This window comes from Oryctolagus cuniculus, chromosome 14 (genome assembly GCF_051225735.1).
Source record: "Oryctolagus cuniculus isolate XC-2025 breed Fujian yellow rabbit chromosome 14, ASM5122573v1, whole genome shotgun sequence".
Lineage (NCBI taxonomy): Eukaryota > Metazoa > Chordata > Mammalia > Lagomorpha > Leporidae > Oryctolagus > Oryctolagus cuniculus.
The window spans coordinates 52,813,576-52,837,264 of NC_142880.1; positions in this window are offsets into that span (position 1 = coordinate 52,813,576).

Here is a 23,689-nt window from a genome sequence, read left to right on the forward strand (position 1 = left end):
GCATTTCAAATAAATATATTTTTAAATTCTCCAAATCATTAAATATGTCACATAAATTGAAAATAGTATTTTGTATCAATTAAACAAAATAGAATTTATAGCACTCATTTATTTTCTATGTATCATGCATTTTATAACATTGAAAACTATGGGGACTATTTTAAATATATTTTATAAAAGTATTTATTTATTTGAAAGGTGAGTTACAAAGAGGCAGAAGTAGAGAGAGAGGTCTTCATTCACTGGTTCACTCCCCAGATGGCTGCAAAATCTGGAGCTGGCCCTATCCAAAGCCAGGAGCCAGGAGTCAGGAGCTTCTTCTGGGTCTCCCATGTGGGTGCTTTTGGTTTATTTGGTCTATAGTGTCAATTAGCTCTGTTGCTTTTTTGTTGATTTTCTGTCTGGTTGACCTATCTATTGATGAAAGTGTGGTGTTTAAGTTCTCCCATTACTATTGCAGTGGAGTCTATGGAGTCTATGTCTCCCTTCAGATCTGTTAACAGTCCTTTTTTTTTTTTTTTTTTTTTTTTTTTTTTTTTTTGACAGGCAGAGTAGACAGGGAGAGAGAGAGAGACTCTTCCCTTGCCATTGGTTCACCCTCCAATGGCTGCCGTGGCCGGCGCGCTGCGGCCGGCGCACCACGCTGATCCGAAGGCAGGAGCCAGGTGCTTCTCCTGGTCTCCCATGGGGTGCAGGGCCCAAGGACTTGGGCCATCGTCCACTTCACTCCTGGGCCACAGCAGAGAGCTGGCCTGGAGAAAAGGCAACCAGGACAGAATCCGGTGCCCCGACTGGGACTAGAACCTGGTGTGCTGGCGCCGCTAGGCAGAGGATTAGCCTATTGAGCCGCGGCGCTGGCCTAACAGTCTTTTAAATAGCCAGGTGCCCTGTAATTGGGTGCATATACATTTATTATAGTCACATTTTCCTTTTGTATTGATCCCTTAATCATTACAAAGTGTCCTTCTTTGTCTCTTTTAACAGTTTTGTGTTAAAGTCTATTTTATCTGATATTAGGATGGTTACCCTGCATTTTCTTCCATTAGCATGGGATTTCTTTTTCCATCCTTTCACTTTCAGTCCATTTGTATCTTTCTTGATGAGGTGTGTTTCTTGTAGGCAGCAAAAGGATGGATCTTTTTTTTTTTATCATCCATTTAGTCAGCCTGTATCTTTTAACTAGAGAGTAAAGGCCATTTACATTCAAAGTAATTATTGATAAGAAACTACTTTCATCAATATCGTTTGCTTTGGATTTCTTTTGTGTTTTTACTTAGAGGCTTTCCTGTCTCTGCATTCTTTCATGATGATAGCTTTCTTTCTGTATTTCTATGTCCAACACATCCTTAAACATCTTTTGTAAGGCTGGACAAATGATGACAAATTCTTTTCAATTTCTGTTTGTTATGGAAATTTTTTATTTCACCTTTGTTCATAAATGAGAGCTTTGTGGGGTACAGTATTCTGGGTTGAAAGTTATTTTTTCTCTTAAGTTTTGGGCTATATTTTTCCATTGTCTTCTAGCCTGTAGGATTTCTGATGAGAAGTCAGCTGTGAGTCTAATTGAGATCCTCTGAAAGTAATCTGGCATTTCACTCAAGCATATTGCATTTCACTCATGCATATTTTAGAATTTCTTTTACACTTTACTGTGGAAAGTTTGACTACAATGTCTTGTAGTCAACCTGATCATATCTGTTAGAAGTTCTATTTTCTTCCTGTGCTTGGACATCCCTTTCTTTCTCCAGTTAGGGAAGTTTTCTGTGATTATTTCACTAAGTAGGCCTTCTAGACTCCTCTCTTTCCACACCTTCAGACACTACTAAGACTCCTATGTTGGGTCACTTAATGGTATCCCATATATCTCCAACTCTATTTTTAAGTTTTCCAATTTGTTCTTGTTGTTTTTGGCCTGACAAGAATTTCCAGAGGTTTTTCTTCTAGCTCAGGTATTATTTCTTTTGCCTCACCAACTCTGTTGTTAAGGCTTTCCACTGCACTCTTATTTGATCTATTGAATTCTTCATTTCTAGCATTTCATTTTGATTTCTCTTTAAAATCTCAATTTCATGGGAAAATTTCTCATTCATATCATATATGGTCTTCTTTAGTTCAGGGATTTGCATCTAACAGATTTTGAGTAATCTTATGATTAATTTTTTTGAATTCTATTTCCAGCATTTCTTCACTTTCTTCATCTTCATATTCTAATATTGAATTATTATGTGTTCCTTGTGGGGGGTTATAGTTTCTTCCTTATTCTTGTTTCTTAATTTTCTGCATTTAATTTTAGGCATTTGTACATTTTTTTTTCTTTTTCTCTGGTGGCTTTTATCTTTGAGCTATGCCTCTGCAGTTTAGTGGAATATATACACCTTCAGTGAATATCAAGAGGTGTGTGGTGGGTGTGGCCAGGGAGTTCTGGGCAGTGCTCCAGTATAGGGTGGTTATCCAGGATAATACCCAAGTTGGGCATGATAGCTCTCCTCTGGTTAACTGGACGGAGAGGAATGGTCACCTGTGTTGGTTCGACCACCCCATCTCCAAGCTGAGGAATGTCCAAGTGTTAGCCCCTAGTGTGTTCAACACTCATCTGCACCGCTGTATGAACTGCACATATAATCTTTGCAGTCCTCCTTATGAGCACAGTTCCCTCTGCTATGAGCTGCTCTAGGCAACCAAGGAGCTCTGAGAGTGAGCAGCAGCACTCTACGATTGCCCAGAACCCGGTTACATCCTGTTTGCTCTCACAAAGTCACAGTGTTTGCTCAGGCTCAGCTCCAAGGTCCCTCAGGGTCAAGGAGTGTCAGTGGGGCCACTCTGCCCCATTATCAAGGAGACTAAGGCATTCCCAGAGCCTCTGTCATGTGTTCCAGCCCACTGGATTGAGTCCTGTCCTCCCAACCAGATTTAATGTCAGTGAGAAACAACGGTTTTTTCTTTCTGCTAAGATTTCTGGAGCACAGGCATGGTAAATACTCAGCAGCCACAGCCCTGCTTGCTTCACAATTGTGCTGAGAATGTAGGAGAGTTCTGCAGACAGCACTTCCCTTCTGTAGGGATAGCTCCCCCTTCTCTCCTGTTTTGGGTAGGTTCAGCTGGTGTGGTGATCATCTCCATTGATTGCTCTGGAACTGCTGTAGTTACCCCATCCACTGGCTGGAGAGTGAGCCCAATAATTGCTGGGTGGGTGCACACGAGCTGGAGTAGCTGCTACCTGCCTGTGTCCAAAAATTGCTCCAGGTCTCCCACTGCTGGCTGTAGGTCGCTGTTGTAGCACAGAGAAGGGGAGAGAGAGAGATGTGCCACTTTTTTCCCCACTCTGGGTGAACAGTGCCCTGTCTTGATGGATTCGGCTAGACTCAAAAAGGTGTAGTTCACTAAGCTCTCCCTCCTGCTACATCAACAGCTGTGCAAGTTTGTGCAATCCATTCTTAACTGGTTTTTCAGGGTGGGAGCATTCTTCTCTGATCCAAGCTCCTGGGTCTTCTGTTTTCTTGTTGTACCTTGCTGCATGTCTGCACTTTCTGTACAGATCTGGGCCATTTCTACTGCTTTTGCAGGATATCCCACTTTAATTTCCCCTGAAGCTTTACCCTGAGAATGTATTTTCTCAACTTTTTTTGTATTAATTTTGTTCAGCCTAAATTAGACCACCCTATGGCTATTCTGCCATCTTGGAACCCTCTGATTATCTTGATCCAACTATCTTATTTTTTCTTCCTAGAGTAGACATCAAAAGAAACAATTACAAGGGCATTATCTTCATCATCTGCAACAAGTGTTAAAGCTGAAATTCCACATAGATGATACACAAAAAAAACATATTTGTCTAGTGAGTAAATAAATAAATCTGGCCTCCTAACATTTGCAGGGAAGGGTTGGATAGAGTCATTTGCATCCCTTATGAAGAGGCTGAGAACAAACAGCATGACACATACTCACAAATAGTAAAGGAGAAAATGTACAAAGAAATGTAACTTAAGAAAGATTAAGAATCCATCACATTCATTGAACCTTGGGAGATAATAACCTCAGATTTTAAGCACAAAGGCTTCATATCACCAGAGAAACTGCACATGCATATGTACATATACATACGTATATGTATATGTATATATTTGATCTCTGACATAATCATGAAAGATGGGATAATCCTCAAAATGTTGTTAATTTAGAAATAGAAAAAATAGTATTTAATGAAAATAACACTATAATAAAAAGGTAATAAAAATAATATCACCAAATTAGTAATATTAAATACAATAGCGTGAAAAGCAGTTAAAATATGCAGGAAGAAAGACATAAAAGTGATTAACAGGTATGCTGATTGCTGTGGGAATTGGAAATGGAGTCAGAATATATTATGGTTGTACATAAAATATACAAATAAGTTACAATGCATACCAAATATAAATATATTTGCAATATCATGAGAACCAATTTTTTCTGGCTTAGCAGGCTAATTAAAAACATTAATATGAAATAACTAAAAAGGATGTATGTGAACAGTGGTCCAAATATTTTATTAATGGAACTTAAAGACAAAAGAATCAGGTAAATATCCCGAAAGGAAAGAGTGAGAGAGGTATCTTATGCATGTGCGGGTGTAGGGACTTTCAGAATGTGACAGTTTAAAGGTCAGGGAACATAGCAAACACTCTGGCTTCAAAATCTACAGAGCATCTTTTCTTACAAAAGAAAAGTAGTATTCTGTGCACAAAATTCTGAGGAGGACAAGAGAGCAAAGTGGAAATTTTGCAATAAAATTGCTTTTATCTTATGTTGCTGTGATCTAAATGGTTTGTTCCCTTCCAAATGCATGCTGAAACTGAATTACCATTGTAATAGTATTAAGATATGGACTTAAAAGGTGATTAGGTAATGAGTGTCCTGCCCTTCAGAATAAATAAAGTGAGTGAATTTGCTAACAAGAATGTGGGTTTCTTGTAAAAGGAGCTTGTACCTCTCCCCATCTTCTCTCTCTTGCTTGCCCTCTCCTTATCCTTCCACCATGGAATAATGCAATAAGCAGTCTCATACCAGATGCTAGCACCTGATCTGGGACTTCACATTCTCCCAAAGCATGAGCCAATACATCTCTGTTCATTATAAATTACTTAATCTGTGATACTTTGTTGAAACAACAGAAAATGAACTGACACACACATAAAGTGCCGTATGTATGGTACGTGCTAGATTGTATGTGATTTGTCCCCCAAACAATTAAAGTAGAAGCTCAAATGCCCAATATAATGAGATTAAAAAGCAGTGGGAGGCCGGCGCCGCAGCTCACTAGGCTAATCCTCCGCCTGCGGCACTGGCACACCGGGTTCTAGTCTCGGTCGGGGCGCCGGATTCTGTCCTGGTTGCCCCTCTTCCAGGCCAGCTTTCTGCTGTGGCCAGGGAGTGCAGTGGAGGATGGCCCAAGTCCTTGTGCCCTGCACCCCATGGGAGACCAGGAGAAGCACCTGGCTCCTGCCTTCGGACCAGCGCAGTGCGCCGGCCACAGCGCGCCGGCCGTGGCGGCCATTGGAGGGTGAACCAATGGCAAAGGAAGACCTTTCTCTCTGTCTCTCTCTCTCACTGTCCACTCTGCCTGTCAAAAAAAAAAAAAAAAAAAAAAAAAGTAGTGGGAGCTTTGGGAAGTGGAACCTAATGGGAAGAGATTGGGTTATGATGGACTTCATGAAGGGACTGGGGACTGAGGGTGGTTTTGTAGAATGGATTGGGTCTCACAAGAGAGAATTTGTTCCCTTATGAGCAGGTTATTATGAGAGTCAGCCTGGTCCCTGCTTGGTCACTTGCTACCTTGGTTACTCATGTGCCCCTCTGCAGGTGGCTTCCTTTCCTCTTCTCTCCTGTGTTGTGACAATCCAAACAATGGCACCATGCTCTTTGGGTCTCCGGCCAGCAAAAGTGAGCCTTATAAATCCATTTGCTTTACGTATTATCTATGGTCAGGTATGCTGTTGCCACAACACAGAGGGGTGAAGGTGTTTTCAAACCTTCAACAACTAAGTGGATAAAGCACATATTAATCCATAAAATAAAACAATTAATATTCACATCCACATACTAAAAACTGTTCAAAAATCCAGCTAATGCAGGCATGAGTATGTAACAGAGTCTCAGAAAACAGGAGTGAGATTTTTTTTTTCCTGAGTGAATAAAAGATAAGAAGAAAATAAATGGAGATAAATCTACATTTTCATGAAATGATATAATTCATTAACAGTGTATCTGAGGGGCCAGTGTTGTGGCGTAGTGGGTTAAAGCTGCCACTTGCAGTGCCAGCATCCCATATGGGTGCTGGTTTAAGTCACGGCTGCTCCACTTCCAATCCAGCTCTCTGTTATGACCTTGGAAAGCAGTAGAAGATGGCCCAAGTGCCTGGATCCCTGCTCCCACATTGGAGACCTGAAGGAATCTCCTGGCTCCTGGCTTCAAATGGTCACAGTCCCAACCATTGCAGCCAATTGAGGAGTGAAACAGCGGATGGAAGACCTCTCTCTCTGTCTCTGTCTCTCTCTCTCTGTCTCTCTCTCTCTGCCTCTCCTTCTCTCTGTGGCTATGACATTCAAATCAATCAATAAACAAATATTTAAAAAACAAACAAACAAAAATGTATCTGAGAAGACAAGAGCAAGACGAGAATGATAACTAATGTTCTTTACTTATTAAGAGGGGGCAATTTAAATGAACTTATCATTCTTAAGAATTACTAATAATAGGCATTATTTTATTTCTTATTTCTAGTCCTAAAATAAGAGCTCAAATATATTACTTAATTTTTTTAACTTTTATTTAATGAATATAAATTTCCAAAGTACAGCTTATGGATTACAATGGCTCCCCCCCATAACTTCCCTCCCACCCGTAACCCTCCCCTTTCCCTCTCCCTCCCCACTTCCATTCACATCAAGATTCATTTTCAATTCTCTTTATATACAGAAGATAAGTTTAGCATATATTAAGTAAAGATTTCAACAGTTTGCACCCACATAGAAACACAAAGTGAAAAATACTGTTTGAGTACTAGTTATAGCATTAAATCACAATGTACAGCACATTAAATTTATTAACACCAGGAATACATTGTTTGTTTTCCAAATTACAAGAGGAAAAAAATCCTAGAAAAATAAAAAAAGGAAAGGCACAGAAAGAAAAATTTTAAAAAGAATACCTCAATATACAGAAATGTTCAACATATTGGATATGAACAATATCAGTCAAAGTGTACATGTATCAGTAAAAAGTGTCTTTAATGTTCGTATGTAAGTTTGAAATCTTACGTGTACTGGACAATACAATCTTGAAAATTTCAACATGAAGGAATAAACAGAAAGCAATAGATAATAAATATAATCTGAAGAGTAGATTAAAAATTACCAAACCAAAATATTCAATATCATAAATTATCCTGTTTGAAAAGAGAAAGCCATAGCAAAAATTATAATGTAACATGAATATTTTGACACCATGTAATATAGGATCAAAATATTTATAATAAACCCACTGGCAAATACAGATAAAAATAAAAAGAAAAACATTCTAAAAGCAATTTACTCAACTCTCAGCTTTTATGAAAGGCAAAGTAGACTAAAGGTTTTCACAGTGTTCATTTTATAATCAGTAAAGCTGATATGATCATTAAAATTGGAATCAATCACATGAAATGAGCAATCATATTCCTCTATTGGTTATCAAAAATATCTACATTTTAAGTCAAATAAGTTACCAATAAAACATTCAATATGAGAAATATCATACTTAGCACCTAATTTGCACAACAGTTCTGTTTTGCTTAAGAAGAAACAGAGAAATATCATAATTTAGAAAAATTCAGGCAGAGAGATGGGAGAGGAAGAAAGAGTTTTGTGTGTACATGTGTGAGGTGGGGGCTTTCTTTCACTGGTTCATTCCCCAGAAACCTGTAACAGCCAGTGACTAGGGAAGTTCAAAACAGGGAATGCAGAACTCAACCCAGGTCTCCCACATGGGTGGTAGGAGCCCAACTGCTTCAGCTTTACTTTTGCTTACAAGCATGTGCGCTACCAGGAAACCAGAAAGAGAAGTGAGCCAGGACGAAAACTTGGACACTCTAAATATGAAATACAGGCATCTCAAGCAGCATTCAAATTGTAATTTTCAATACCAGTCACAAAATTTTCGGTTTTTTAATTTTCACTCAAAAGAAATTAAAGGCTAAAATGTAAGATTTAAAAAAAAAAATAACTTTCAGATCACAAGATATTATCCATGTATTAGTCTGAATTTCCTTTAAAATATGTAGGCATAATATTTTAAGTTTCTGAATATGCAGAAATGAAAACACACACCTGAATTCACTGAATGATTAAAATTGATGAAAAATAGATTGTAAGGCAGTGAGTATACATAAATGAAGCTTAAATTAGGAATTAATGAGATGGAAATAAAACATTAAAATTGTTAAATAAATACAAAAGCTATCATCTGAAAAATAAATTTTTGCCTGCTGCACAAAAAGCGTGGCAATACAAAATGAAATATAATGAAAACACAGAGTTAATTAGAAAATGAAATAAAGGTAAATCACAAACACCTAGGAAAACAAAATAGATATGAGTTGTTTACTGAGTTTTTCAACATATTGCACTGTGAATTTAATTAATATCTTTCAACAAAATTATAGAATATTAAAATATAATCAAGACAAATAGAAAGCTATTGAGACTGATAGAAAACATGCTGGAGAATTTTATATTTGCCTTTACCAACCACCACCCAACAAAGTGAAAAATACTCATTTTTTTTTCCAAAGCCAGAACCATGAGGGAAAATCACACAAAAATAGCAAAAGAGTAAAGTTGTGCTAAATCTCAAAAAATTATATTAAAAATAAAGAACTTCAAAAATTTTCCCAAATAGAATTTACTTTATTGAAAAATAGTACAAAATGATCAGACTGACTTGATTTTCAGTTAGTAAATTCACTTTACTATTAGAAATTATGGTGACTTAATGTACCACAGCACTAGCCTATAGGAAAAATGTATATAATCACCTTCTTAGTTATAAAGGACTATTTTAATCAAATTCAAAAACAGTACAAAGTCAATAAAATCAGGTATTTTGTACGTGAGAAGTGAGTGAATAATAATGGCTCTTTGGATTTTAATTTTCTAGAAAAAGGAGCAAATGTAGTGCCCATATCACAGCTCTAAGGTTATCTCTTGTAACAACTACACTTTTGCTGGAAAATATCCTGTGAACTCAAAGATACATCAGAAAGCTCAACATACCGCACCCAACAGCTGAAGATGTCTACAAGATGCTACACCTTCTTGGAGGTAGGACATGGAAGGTACATGAAATGTGTGTGTGTGTGTGCACGCGTGGATGAAATTTTTAATTTTTTTTTTTTACCAGAAATGGGAGGTTGGACATAGGTCGTCACTTTCCTGTGCCTCTTGACTTAAGCTTCTGGAAAGACCATCAGAAGAGGATTTAAAAATGTCACTATTTTTAATGTTATTTTGGAATTAATAGAAACAGCAATTTTTTAAAATCCTGTTGTTCAGTAAACTAAATTATAGTCTGTATTCAAAATTACATATTTAGATAACAAAAATGCCTTATTTCTGTGTTCTATATTCTGAGTTGTACAGTAGCTTTTCATCATGACTTCTAGACTGGAATATCTAAAATATCTCCTCTACTCCCAAGTTGGTTGCTTGCTTCAGATGGAAGTGTGCAGACAGTCAGATTGTTATTAGGGTCTCTCTCCTCTCTCAGTGACTGACATCTCCATGTGGTGGGTAGATTGGCATAACTCATGGAATGGTGGTCTGAAGCATAGTTGGATCTCTTTCCGCCAGTTGGTTTCCAGAGTAGAGAAAGCAACTGCTTTTGGATGTGGGGAATGGCAATTAAAAAGAGAAGAAAGGAAATGAAAGCAATTATCTTTGAAAATTGTCTGCAAGAAATTGTTAGTGAAAGTATATTTGTATTAGTGCTTTTTAGAAAACAAATTGCAAACATGAAAAGAATAACCACTTCTAGGGTGACTGGATAAACACACACACACACATTAAACGTTTGTGGATGTGCTTAGTAAAAATAAAATTAGATGGAGGTATTTTAAACCTGGTAGATAACAACGTATTTCTCTTTGGCCTTTGCTCATGCAAAAATGACAGGTTTAAAAAATTTCGTAGGAATAATTTTTCTAAATCTTTGACAAAAATGGGAGTTATTGGAGCAAAGATGTTGATAGATTTCTGATGAAAGTTGAATCATGTGGATGAATAAATCATTGTAGAATATTCCAGATATCTCATGTTCACAGTTTTGAGAACTCTATTTCATAATAAAACTGAAATTTCAAGCACTATGGAGAATACAGAGAGAAGAAAACTAGGAATTCAACATCGTTGATTGAGGGAATGAACACAATCTAAATTTCCCTTAGAGTCAAGCTATACTTTAAATACTCGAACTCACCAGCAAATTAGCAAATGTCTATGAAGAAGCTAAAGCTTTAGGGATGAAAATTGCCACCCTAAAGAGGCTTAGGACTGTAACTGTACCAGCTATCCCTGAAATGTATGAGCACAGCTTATTCAAAACAGGTTTTCAGAAAAATCACATGTTGTGTAATGCCTCTTAGAGCTCACAAATTTACAACAGCCCTTTCTTTTTCCATGTCATTTGTTTAAGAAATCGTGCATTGTTGTAAGTGCAGATGACATTTTCAAAATTCTGATTTTTTTAATATTTCCATGCAATTTAGTGGGCCCTGATTTTTTGTATGTTAAACTACCCTTTCATCCCTGGGGCAATCCCATTTGATCATGGCGAATGCCCCTTTAGTGTGCTGTTAAATTTGATTTTATAATAATTTGTTGAAGATTATTTCATCTATGTTCATCTGGGACATTGGTCTAAAACAGCATGGGTATAATTTCCTTATCTGACTTTGATATCAGTGTAATGCCAGTCTCTTGCTCTGTTTTTCAAAACTGATGTCGAACTTCATCTCCATTGGGGTGATATTACAAGGTGTGATCATTTGGGAAGTGATTATGTCAGGAGCATTCTATACCCATAAATTGAATAGTGTTTTATGAAAATGTTAGCAGGAATTAACTTGGTTTCCCCTTTGATTCTCTGCCTTCTGCTAAGCAAGGATGCCATTCTGAGAAGATACCACCAAAATACACTGAACTTGGGGCTAGTTGTGTGGCGTTGTTAGTACAGCTGCCCTCTACAGTGGAGGTAAAAAAAAAAAAAAATTATTTTGGCCGGCGCTGCTGCTCAATAGGCTAATCCTCCATCTGTGGCGCCGGCACCCCAGGGTTCTAGTCCCAGTCGGGATGCCGGATTCTGTCCCGGTTGCCCCTCTTCCAGGCCAGCTCTCTGCTGTGGCCAGGGAGTGCAGTGGAGGATGGCCCAAGTCCCTGGGCCCTGCACCTGCATGGGAGACCAGGAGAAGCACCTGGCTCCTGGCTTTGGATCAGCGCAATGCTGCTGGCCATTGGAGGGTGAACCAACGGCAAAGGAAGACCTTTCTCTCTGTCTCTCTCTCTCACTGTCCACTCTGCCTATCAAAAAAAAATTAAAAATATTTTTCCAAATGATTAGCTTTTGAATTTATTTAACAATTTTAATGTTTTATTTCCATCTCATTAATTCTGGATTTTAGCTTCATTTATGTATACACACTTCCTTACAGTCTATTTTTTGGAGATAATTTTTTTCAGACTTAACATCTAATTTTCACTCTCTTTCTAAATATGATATCCAACACATTTGCATTCACTACCTCCGCTGAAGTTTTAAAGCCCTCTAAGATGTCCAGTAAGGTTGTAATCAACTTCTGAATTGCTGCTAATGTTCATATTTTGCATGGGTGGGTTGTGCATTGCTCACAAAATCAGTCTTAGTCTCTGAGATGCACCCCAGCAACCTGGCCCAGGGATGAGGAGTGTTGCAACGACTCTGACCATGGGGAACACAATGAAGCACCTGCAGAGCCATGGGGAAGATGGCTACAGCTTCAGAGGTTTAGGCACTAAAGACTGGGTCACGGCAGCAATGCTTGTCCCAAGGAACAGGGGCAACTCTGACTCCAGGTGATATGACACTACACAGTGAATGGTGTGGTATCACTGCAGCCCCATTCTGGAAGGCAAAGTACAGAAGAAACAAGAACCATGGAATGTAAGGAAACCTGTGTAGCTAAAATCTTGGGAAGCAGAGTTCGTCAGCAGCTCCAGGTGAGACCAATTCTGTTCAGGTGTAGCACCACGGTGTTCATTCTCAAGAGTGGGGTGGCATATTTTAACTTTGTCTCTTTTTCCAAGGGAGGTTAGCATCATCATACTTCCACACAGATGGAGGAAGTATGGCTTTATTAATCAGCCCAGATTCTGGTTTCTAGGAGCTAGTATCAATCTGGATCCAGGAGACTGAGTTGAAGAGCATGGCTGCAGATTTGGCTGCAAGGGAGAGCAGTTTTATGTCAGCTCATCTCCATGAGTTGGAACTGTACAATGTAACCACAGTTCTGGTTCCTGGGGAATCATGCCACAGAGTCAGATCGGGAATAAGGTTTAGAGCACAGCAGTATCTGAGGTTCAGAGACGGAGAAGCCCTGTGGCAGTGTTGTCCAGGGAGACAGGGCTCAGCAGCAATTTGGGTAGATGGGGCTCTGTGGTGCAATGATAGCAAGGTCCCGGAAAAGGAGAAATGCGACGGTTACTCTACTAGAGACACAGCATGAAAACCACTGGTCTGGTTTTCAGATGGCACACAGCACAATGGCAGCTTGGACCATTGTGGTGGGGATGAGAGTCAGCTCCCTGAGGGGAATACAGTCATGTGGACTCCAGGTAGTAACTTCCTCTGAGCAAAGTTTCTACAGGAGCACCCAATGGCAAAGGTTGCAGATGTCTGTGGGCTAATGTGGGCTGCTGGGGACTGCCTGCTTACATTTCTGTTGTAGGGTAAATTCTTCTCGGCCACAAGCTGAATCTGATTGGGAGATTTAGTAGTAGAAGCTAAGTATTCCCTTCACATTTCTGTGTATCCGTTCTAGTTTCTGTGTTCTGTGGTGTTGCTACTACAGCACTGCTACACTATGGTGCTCTCCTTTAGTTATTTTCTTTGGTGTGCAGTTATCTATGTGTATTTTGATTATTTCTATGAGAGAGAAGAGCTTCAGGAAAATCTAGTTGTCTGTAGGGCTTACATTATTCTTCCCTACCAGCTATTTTCTCCCTGCTCCTAGAAGTAATAATTTTATTGAGATTTTTATCTATTCTTCCACTATTTCTATTTAAAATGTAAATGAGCGTTCATTTACTTTTGTCCTTTTTCTCTGATACACAACAGGTAGCCAGTTTTACATACATATTGCACTCTTCATTTAACAATATTCTTTGGAGCTTTTATTCTACTTTCGATACAGCAGCATACTTTTGGGTGATTTTTTATAGTTTATTCAAATAATTTCCTAAGCAATGTAATTTACCCAGCCAATCAACTTAAATAGCATTTAGGTTGTTTCCGGTCTTTGACAATTTCAAATAATGCTGAAATGAATGACCTTGCTCATAAGTCACTTCATATAAATTTTGTTGACATATCTTTGAACAGATTCACAGAAACACGTTTGCTGGGTCAAAGAGTAAGTGAATGTGCAATTTTGAAAAACACACAGTCATCTCTCACAAAGAATGGTACCAGTTTGCATTCCTATAAACCATATACAAATCTCCCCAGGAAGCAAAGCTTGCTATGTGAATATGTAAACCAATCTTCAGATTTGTACTCACTTGATTGTTTTGCTTTTCTATTATTACTCAAGCCGAAAATCTTGTTGTATGTAAGCTCTGATGCTTGTTTTTCTGTATTTAGTATTCATATCATTTGTATTTTTAAAAAAATAGTATTTGAAAAACAGTGACACACACACAGATTGAGAGAGAGAGAGAGAGAGAGAGAGAGAGAGAGAGAGATCTTCTACCTGCTGGTTCACTACCTGAAATGGCTACAGCAGCTGGGGCTAGTGTGTGTTGAAGCCGGGAACCAGGAACTCCATCCAGGTCTTCCATATGGCTGATAGAAACCTAAGTACTTGAGCCATCATCTGGTGCACCCCAGGCACATGAGCAGGGAACTAGAGCAGAAGCAGAGTAGCCAGCATTTGATCCTGCATACTGACATGGAATGTAGGAGTCCCAGTGTTGGGTAACCTGCTACACAACAACACTTTCCTCTCATTGATAGTTTTGTTCCCTTATGTTGTATTTTTCCTAAGCAATTTTAGGTATATAGAAAATAATTTATTTAGATAATTTGATATTTTATTTTGCAGTTTTCCATTTAGCTTTTAGATCTCCTTATGGTAGTTTGAGATATAATTTGTACTATGCTCAAATTTATATTTTTCACTACTGTCTCTAGATTTTTATTATTAAAGATAAATATTCCTATTAATATATTATTACTAATCCACTCATTATCCTTTAATTTTATTGATAATTTTATAAATGAATTATTTTGCTTTTGTGTTGATCTACTTACAATACATGCTGATAGAGAGGCAACAATTAGATCCAGTTTTCTTTTTTCTCCCTATTATTTTATTTAAAAGTGAGATAGATGAAGACCGAGATCTCAGATCCGCTGGGATTTATTGGGATCCAAAACCAAGATCGCAGAATTCAGTCTGTGTCTTTCATGTGGGTAGCTGGCACCCAAGTACTTGGGCCATCAATTGCTACTTCCTAGGGTGTGCGTTAGCAGAAAGTTGGAACTGGAAACAGCCAAGGCTCTTATCTATGTTCTCTGATATGGGATGTGAGAGTTCAAGCAGCATCTTCACCACTGAACTAAGTACTTATCCACAAATGATTTTTTACAAGTTATCTTTTCCTCATTAATTTGTGATGCCTCCTTATTGCAAACTGAATGTTCACGTTTATTTTGTATAATTCTTAATGTTTGATTTTATTTCATTGCTATGCCTGTGAATTCCTATGTATGTTGAAACTAAGCTGCTCTCACAACAGACTTTATGATACGTGTAAAGACTTGACCAAATCAATTTCCCGACATGGCTTTTCTGGGTTTCCTAATTACACTTTTGAAGAGTTAAACTGCCAGTATTTATTGGAATTGAATGAACTCATAACTTAGATTTATTTATTGGTCATGTTACCATTCACTCTATAAAATATATCCTATAATTCCATTTGTTCATGGTGTTTTTTAAAGATTTCTTTATTTATTTAAAAGGCACAGTTACACAGAGGTAGGAGGGGAGGCAAAGAGAGAATGAGAGAGACGGAGGTCTTCCGTCTGCTGGTTCACTCCCAAGTTGGCCGCAGCAACTGGAGTTGCCCCTATCCAAAGACAGGAACCAGAAGTTTCTTCCAGGTTTCCCACACGGGTTCAGGGGCCCAAAGACTTGGTCCATCTTCTACTGCTTTCTCAGGACATACCAGGGAGCTGCATTGGAAGTGGAGCATCTGGGACTTCAGCAGGCGCCATATGGGATGCCAGCACTGCAGGCAGTGGCTTTACCCACTATGCCACAGTGCTGGCCCCCTTCATTTTTTTAAAATGAATTTTGAGGGGCCAGTGTTGTGGCACAGCATGTTAAACCACCACTTGCAATCCCTGCAACCCATATCAGAGTGCTGTTCGAATCCCAGGAGCTCTGCTTCTGATTCAGCATTCTACTAATGTGCCTAGGAAGGCAATGGAAAATGATCTCAGGGCTTGGGCCCCTAACACACAATGTGGCCAAATATGGTGGATTTCCTGGCTCTTGGCTTCAGCTTGGCCCAGACCAGCCTGTTGTGGTCTTTCCTTCATAAGTGTCATCAGTAGTTCATTATCTTGTGAGCACCTTTTTTGTTTATGATATGCTACAATATGCTTTAAAATAGTTTAATTTCAGCTTTAATTTTAATTGCTATAGTTTAATTTTACACTTATTTATTTACATATTTATTTATTTTATATCAGTTCTAACCATGCAACACAACTTATTCTCTCAGTATTATATTTTCTTCATCTTTTTGATGATTGTTATTATTATGACATTTAACTGTACCTTATTAGATAAATTATACATCACCTGCTGAATCCTGTGGCAACATTAACTGTGAGTCTCCTTCATTTTCTTTTTATCCTGTTGTTTTTCAAAGATATGTTTCTGTATGATTCTTTTAGTATGCCTGGTAATCATTTTAAATTAGATGCTAAAGATTACAGTTATTCACATTTTTCTTCCACTATAAAGATAGAATAAGAACCAATTATCTTTATACAATTGGTAATAGAGTCTATCCAAACCTAGATTATAACTATTGTGGGTCTCTGTCAACATATTTTTGCCTCTATTTCTAAAGCACAGTTCCCATGAATTTCAGTAAGAGGATTGTATATTTATTGTCCACGCTCTTCTTACTGCTGAGTAATCCTGATTTTTATTTTGACAGGCAGAGTGGACAGGAGAGAGAGACAGAGAGAAAGATCTTCCTTTTACCGTTGGTTCACTCCCCAATGGCTGCTGCGGCTGGCGCACCGCGCTGATCCGATGGCAGGAGCCAGGTGCTTCTCCTGGTCTCCCATGGGGTGCAGGGCCCAAGCACTTGGGCCATCCTCCACTGCACTCTGGGGCCACAGCAGAGAGCTGGCCTGGAAGAGGGGCAACCGGGACAGAATCTGGCGCTCCAACTGGGACTAGAACCTGGGGTGCCGGTGCCACAGGCAGAGGATTAGCCTGTTGAGCCGCAGCGTCAGCCGAGTAATCCTGATTTCTGACACTTGTTTCCTTAGACTACACAACCATTTGGCCCATTCTTCAGAAGTTTCCAATAAGTGATCTTTATTAACAGAATTTCAGAAATCTTCCCTTAATAACATAGGTAGAACATATCAGTATCTCAAGAGTTTTTTCCCCAATAAAATAATGGAATTGTAACATAGATATCCACAGTTTAAATATTTCCAAAATTGGGACTGGCACTGTAGCATAGCAAGTAAAGCTGCTGCCTACAGTGCCAGCATCCCATATGGGCACTAATTCTATTCCCGGCTGCTCCACTTCATAGCCAGCTCTCTGTTATGGCCTGGGAAAACAGTTGAAGATGCTCCAAGTCCTTGGGCCCCTGCACCCATATGGGAGACCCGGAAGAAGCTCATGGATCCTTACTTCAATTTGGCCCAGCTCCAGCTATTGTTGCCATTTGGGGAGTAAACCAGTGGGGAGTACAAGGAAAAGGGATGCTTTTACATATATTAAAAATGCATGTGCTATATATATCATATATATGCTATATATTTCATGCTATGTATTTACTATATAGTATTTTTAATATTTATTAAACTAAAATATTTATCACTTTTACTGAACTTCTAAATTTGTTACTTCCATTCTGGTGATATTCTCCTAGTAACCAGAATAATATCCTTTTCGTAACTATATGGAATGGGAACTAAGGATCTGCAAAAGAGTTTGACAGGTGAAAGAATTCCTTTTTCTTTCATTCTTCCTACTCACTAATAATCCATTCTTTCTTCACTTTGGAAATATTTTTTGTTGACAGGCAGAGTTAGACAATGAGAGAGAGAGAGACAGAGAGACAAGTCTTCCTTTTCCGTTGGTTCACCCCTCAAATGGCCGCTATGGCTGGTGTGCTGCACCAAACTGAAGCCAGGAGCCAGGTGCTTCCTCCTGGTCTCCCATGGAGTGCAGGGCCCAAGCACTTGGGCCATCCTCCACTGCATTCCCGAGCCACAGCAGAGAGCTGGACTGGAAGAGGAGCAACCAGGACAGAATCTGGCACCCCAACTGGGACTAGAACCCGGGGTGCTGGTGGAACAGGCAGAGGATTAGCCAAGTGAGCTGGGGTGCTGGCTGGAAATATTTTTTAACTATTTATTTATTTTATTTAAAAGGCAGAGTTACAGATCAGAGGGGGAGAGAGAGAGAGGTCTTCCATCCATTAGTATTCCTCCTGTTATCTTAGGAATGGATTTGTTATTATCGTAGTGTTTTTCTGACAAAAGAATTTGGCTCCATTCACTTCTCTTTTATCTTGCATTCTTTTGTTTTTCCACCATCAATCATGATGATGCCAAATGAAGGCCTTTGCCAGATGCTGGTGCTGTGGTGCTTGTCATCCCAGCTTCCATAACCTTGAGTTCAATAAATTTTTGATTATAGTAGATTTCCCAGTTTTTAGTATTGAATTATAGCAAATAAATAGTCCAAGACAGCAATATTCAGCCACGAAAGATTGAAAAGATAGACTAGTGTACATGGCACCTTGATGTCTTTCATTTTCAGGCCACTGATATATATAGGAAAGTCCTAAAAACTCAACAGTAAGAAAATCAATAACTAAATTAAAAAATGGAATAAGCGTTTTAATAGATATTTCTCTGAAAGGATACACAAACACATTCACTAATCCGGTATTCAATATTCAAGAAATGCATGAAAAAATGTTAAACATTCTTCCTTATTGCACTGTAGGTAAATCAAAACTACTTAGATATTGGTTACAATTGCCAAGATGGCTATTATTTTTGAAAAGAAGACAAGTGTTGTTGAGGATATGGAGAAATTGTATTTCTTGTACACTTTGCTGGGGATACAAAATGGTACAGCCACTATAGAGAACAGTAAGCATGTTTCACAAAATGTTAAAAATAGATCATATTCCATTTTAACCTAAATGCAATAGGCTCATTGCACACACACACATACATACACGCACACACATACATACAAACAAACAATGGAATAGTATTGAGCCACACAAAATAAGGAAATGTGACTACTGGAAACTACATGGTTGAACTTTGAAGGCATTCTGCTTACTGAAAGGAGTCACACACAGAAAGACAACTACTGCATTATTTCATTGAATGTAGGATTTTTTTAAAAGCTACACTCAGAATAGAATGATAGCTACCAAAATGGGGACTGGTAGAAAAGGGGGAGCTATTGATCAAAAGGTACAAATATTTTATTTATTTATGTGTTTGACAAATGAGTTAGATAGTGAGAAAGAGTGACAGAGAAAGTTTTTCCTTACATTGGTTCACTCCCCAAATGGCCGCTACGGCCGGAGCTATGCTGATCTGAAGCCAGGAGCTAGGTGCTTCCTCCCGGTCTCCCATGCCAGTGCAGGGGCCCATGCACTTGGGCCATCCTCCACCTGCACTCCCAGGCCACAGCAGAAAGCTGGACTGGAAGAGAAGCAACCAGGATTAGAACCTGGTGCCCATATGGGATGCCGGTGCTGCAGGCAGAAGATTAACCAAGTGAGCCATAGTGCTGGCCCCATACAAATCTTTAACAATAAGAAAGATAAGCACTAGAGACTTAATATACAGTTTAGTGCTGTATACTTAAAATTTGCTAAGAGAATAGATATCAAGAGTTCTCATTGTAGACGTAAAATGATGGTAATAACAGGAAGCAATGGCTATATTGTATACAGTTATCATTTCACAATGCATATATTTATCAAAGTATCATGTTATACATTCTAAAATGCTTTTTCATATCAATTCTCAAGTTGTATTATAATTAACGATTCTAAAGATAAATGCATTTATGATTGCTAGTTCCTTTTATGAAGGTTTTCATTTTTTGAAATTTATTGATTTATTTGAAAGGGAGGATTACATACAGAGAAACAGAGAGACAGAGAGACAGGGAAAGCATCTTCCATCTGCTGGTTTACTCTCCACATGGCCACAATAGCTGGACCTGGGATGATATGAAGCCATAAGCCAGGAACATCTTCTAGGTCTCCCATGTGGCAGCAGTGGTTCAAGTACTTGGGATATCTTCCACTGCTTTCTGTTGCCCATTAACAGGGAGACAGGTCGAAAGTGGATCGGCCAGTACTCAAAGTGGCACCCATATAGGATGTTGGAACCACAGGCGGCAGCTTTATCCACTACACCACAGTTCCTGGACCTTCTGAAGGTTTTAGAGTATGGTTTCCGAGATTATTTAAGTATTTTTTAGTCATCAATTGGAAAAGAGTGAAAGCAAATTATTTCTCATATTCATTTCAAGACAATCAAATTCTTCACATATGAAAATTCTTGTTTTTATTAGCCCATGTGAAAATAAGTTTTAAAAATATATTTATTTGTGAAAATAAAAGTAATATAAGTGTTTATAGTTTAACTTAAACTTTAGTCAAAATTAGTTTTGAGTACATTTTTGTAAGTGTACTAAATTGTAGTATATAAGAATAGCATAAGCCAAACAAGCTCTGTAAACATGCTTGGCAAATTCAGACACATGGAAAACAGGAAAACAACTGATGCATTCAAAATGCTCTAAATTCTTTGCAATGTTCATTCATCTGTGTAGCCATAGCTCTTGAAATCTAATGATGAAGCGGGTGACCAACTACTAGGAACTCTAATCTTTAATCAACCCATATTTGAAGCATGAAATTCTCACCCCAGGAAGATGATTAGTTAATTTAATGGGAATAGGACTGTCAAATGGGAAATATGCACAAAAGAGTAATTTAGAATATTGCTATCTGTTATTACTCTTCCAATATGAGGAGTAAGTATTCTTTTATCTGGAACTTATGTGACTATTTTTTCCACCAAAATAGTTTACAAACAGATCACAAAGTGAATGTCCATTTTGGTCCATATTACAGAAGCAAAGCTACCATGACTCTATTATTTCTTGTATCTTTCATATTATTAAAGTATGGTTTAGGACATATAATGAATATCCATTGTAAATGATGAAATGAAACAAAGCTAAATTGATACCCATTAAATAAATTATATAATTATTAATATGTGATGACTGCAAGAATAATCAAATTGTGTTAGTCAACTTTAGTTACTTTAAGTTAAATAACTCAGAGGAACTTCCTGGGAAGGAAGAGGGCTGTTTTGCTTATAGTTTGGAAGTTCATAGTTCAGGGTTGGGCAGCACCATTAGTCTGGCATCTGGTGTAAGCTGACGATGGTGGGTCACATGGTGAAACAGAAAGCAGAAAGAGACACTAGACCAAATTCAATTTAAATGGCCAACATGATTAAGAGAACTACATGATGAGGGCAAGCCCACAATGAGCTAAGTACACCCACTGACCTACATCCTAGCCATAATTAGATCAAGTCTGCACCTTAATTCATCAACCATTAGCATTAATTCTTAATGTAAGAATTTTGGATTTAAAATTGTGCATGACATTGAGAATCAAAGTTCTACTCAATTTGTAACATTATCTTGGTGAAAGATAGATACTTCACTATGATCAGTGTAAAATTTCCTACAAAAACCCTTTATACTGTTTATTCAAAAAATTTTTAAATCAAACAAAAATAGTTAGATCTGCAAATTACAAACTTGGGAGTTAAGTCAGTAGCCTCTTCTCTTCACAAGTTTTATAGTTTGGGAAATCTATACTGTTTGATTTGATTCCATTTAACTATAAAATTTCCGTGTGTCTTGTACCCTACTATATTTCAAGAATATTATTTTAACTGATTCAATGAAAGAAAATGAAATTAATGCTTCATGTGAAAGTTTATAGTAAGAAGAAAATTATATTAGGCAGAAACTTTTAACTACATAAAAATGAGTTGTAGAAAATAAAGGTAATGAAAATATTTTAAATGTGTTTGGTAAAGTTACTGCAATTGCAAGCAGCTATTCCTGAGAATGGGCAATTCCCTTCTAAAATGATATATGGTGCATAATTAGTGTTACTAATTGTGAAACTTTATATTTTGGCCCTTAAGTCTATGGATATTTTAAAATTGTCATAAAAACTGCAATAAATCTGGTCAATTTAATTACAGAACTGTTTTAAGTAATTTTTTGACGATTGATTTACTTATTTGAAAGTCAGAGTTACTCAGAGAAAGGAAGAGACAGAGAAAGCTTCAGTCTGCTGATTCACTTCCCAAATGGCTGCAAAGGCTGGGGCTGGGCCACGCCGAAGCCAGGAGTCAGGATCTTCTTCCTGGTCTCCCACGTGGGTGCAGGGACCCAAGCTCATGAGCCATCTCCTGCTGCTTTCCTAGGCACACTAGCAGGGAGCTGGATCAGAAGTGGAATAGCCAGGACTCGAACCAGTGCCCATATGGGATGCTGGAGTCACAGGAGGCAGCTTTACCAGTTATGCCACAATCCCAGCCCCTGTTTTAAATAAATTACAGGACTGATATGCATATAAATCTTTAATTTTTCAGAAGTGTTATTTTATGCTACAAAAAGTGATACATTCCAAAAAAATTTATTACATTTACTTTGCTTGTTTTTGTTAAAACAGTTTTTGAGTGAGATTTCTTTTTCATTTAATTTCAATTTCTTAACATTATTTTTAAAATTCATACAGATATAAACTATGTGATAGAATTATATTTAGAGGAGTATATGTATTAAAATATGAAAGTGATATCACTGTGTGTTTTTTAATGTTCCAACCTATTGTTATTAACTATACTTCAAGGACATACAAATAGTGATATTTTCAACTCATATTCTCAAAGAAGTTGATTGTCACAGAAGTTTTCAAAGGCTAATAATGTTGTATGAAAGAAAAAGAATAATTAGACCCTCAACACCTGTTTTTAAATTAAAATTAGTACCTTACACTGCTGCTGAGAAACAAATGGAAAGTCCTTGGCAGAGGAAGAATGATAATGGTGAATTGAAATTAGAAATGAGTCATGTTCCTGTAACTATGTTTTCAAGAGGCAAATAACTGACATATTTTCTTTAATAAATCACCTTCAACTAACTAAATTATGGAGCTTTATAACACAAAAAATATGTTCCTGAAGTCCAACATGTTAATACTAGAAAAATTGAGATGCTTGTTCAGTAGAATCCAATGAAATAATATAGCTAATTTGTTTTACTTGATTGTGGTAGCATGTACAATGTGAGTACTGGAATCACTTTTTGTTTTTACATTTTTAACTATTATACACATTACTCATTTAATAACACTGCATGTACTACTTTAGTATTTAATATTCAACAAACCATTGAAAGTCTTACTTTCAATGAGTGATTATACAGTGTTGGTATGCATTTTTGAAAGACATGGAATTGTTTGAGTAAGTGTGTATTAGAGAATTGAATAACATAATCAGATTGAAAAGATTTGAAATTTGGAAGTGAATAGGTGATAAAAAAGGAGTACAAGAAGTAACGATGAAATAATGAGAATAGCCTGCTTTGGGATGTCTAGATTATGCTCTATTTTTTTTTTCCAGCAGAGCTAAAGGAATCTTTATATACAGAAGATCAATTCAGTATATATTAAGTAAAGATTTCATCAGTTTGCACCCACACAGAAACACAAAGTGTAAAATACTGTTTCAGTACTAGTTACAGCATTACTTCACATTGGACAACACACTAAGGACAGATCCCACATGAGAAGTAAGTACACAGTGACTCCTGTTGTTGACTTAACAATTTGACACTCTTGTTTATGGTGTCAGTAATCTCCCTAGGCTCAAGTCATGAGTTGCCAAGGCTATGGAAGCCTTTTGAGTTCGCTGACTTTGATCTTATTCAGACAGGGTCTAAATATTACAAGAAAGAAAATATAACCCTACCATTCAACCCAGCCATCCCACTCCATGGAATTTACTCAAAGGAAACTAA